Source organism: Arachis ipaensis, chromosome B09 (assembly GCF_000816755.2).
Source record: "Arachis ipaensis cultivar K30076 chromosome B09, Araip1.1, whole genome shotgun sequence".
Taxonomy (NCBI): Eukaryota; Viridiplantae; Streptophyta; class Magnoliopsida; order Fabales; family Fabaceae; genus Arachis; species Arachis ipaensis.
Genome location: NC_029793.2, coordinates 46,437,530 through 46,439,111, shown reverse-complemented (window position 1 = coordinate 46,439,111; position 1,582 = coordinate 46,437,530).

The window sequence follows — 1,582 nt, the reverse complement described above, 5'->3', positions numbered from 1 at the left end:
AATGGTTGTTGCCATGAGGGTTGTTCAAATCATTGTGGCTCCTCCCATCTTTGATTGTCCCAACCTTGATGCTTATTCTCCTTGTAATTTCCTCTTCCTGTAATATAATTGTAACCAGACTCGTAGCCGAAGGGGTGAGAGTTCATAGTAGCAAATAAAAATTAAAAACAAAAATAAAAGCAATTTTAAATTAAAAGGTTATTTAAAATTTGAATTTAAAAATTAAATTTTGAATTTGAATTTTAAATTTTTTGAAATTTGAATTTTTGAAATTTTTTTTTTAAATTTAAATTTTGAAATTTGATTTTTGAAATAAGATAAGATAAAATAAAAATTTTAAAATAAAAATCAATAACCTCTTAATTTACAAAAAAGTGAAAAAAATAAAAATAAAAACAAATAAATAAGCAAAAGAAAATATTTACAATAACCAATAATAAGGCACACGTTTGCAATTCCCCGGCAACGACGCCATTTTGACGTTAGAATTTTTGCCAGTAAAGAATTTCATAAAAACAGTCGCGTTGTAGATATAGTCTCTAAACCGACAAAAATCCCTTCGTACAAACGTTTTGGTTGTCACAAGTAACAAACCCCTTTTAAAATTGATAACTGAGTATTTAAACCTCGGGTCGTCTTCTCAAGGAATTGCAGGGAGGTATGTTCTTATTATTGGTTATGGAGATTGTAAATTGGGGTTTTGGAAGTAAGGAGGGAATATGTTATATGACAAGTAAAATAAAATCTCTTGGCAAGGTATGAGAAATTGGAATTCCAAATTAATTATCCTTATCAATAGTAATGAAAATTGAATCTTAATTTCACTTAGTTAACCTTTACTAAAGCAAAGGAAGATCAAGGGACAAATTGGTTTGATCTTCGAATCCTATTTATTTCCTAAGAAAAGATTGGGATTATTGAAGTTCAATCCAATTGGCAAGATAACAATTATGCTATTGAGTTGGATAACTCCTGAGTTACTGATTCCTTAACCAGAACCAAAAGAGGAAAAGTAAATTTGCTGGAATAAAAATGCCTTCAGATGGGAAGCAATAATCATGTAAATAAAAGAAAGCAATATTAAATTGAAATACCTCAAATTGCATTAACAAAAGAACTTAAATCTGACATAGACATGCATGGAAAAATAAATAAAAGAACATTGAACCTGGATTGAGAGTCACTCCTAAAACTAAGAGAAGTCCTAAATCCTAATCCTAAGAGAGAGGAGAGAACCTCTCTCTCTAAAAACTACATCTACTCCTAAAATTTGTGAATGTGAGAGCCTTCTTATGAATGGATGCATTCTCCCACTTTATAGCCTCTAATCTGTGTTTTCTGGGTCGCAAACTCGGTCAGAAACAGTCCAGAATTCACTAGTTTCGAATTTTAATGCGCTGATTTCCGTCACTGCGACGCAGCCGCATGGATCACGCGGTCGCATCGCCTAGCGTCGGGAAAACTATAACATATTATATATCAAATCGAAGCCCCGAACGTTAGCTTTCCAACGCAACTGGAACCGCGTCATTTGGACCTCTGTAGCTAAAGTTATAGCCGTTTGAGTGCAGAGAGGTCAGGC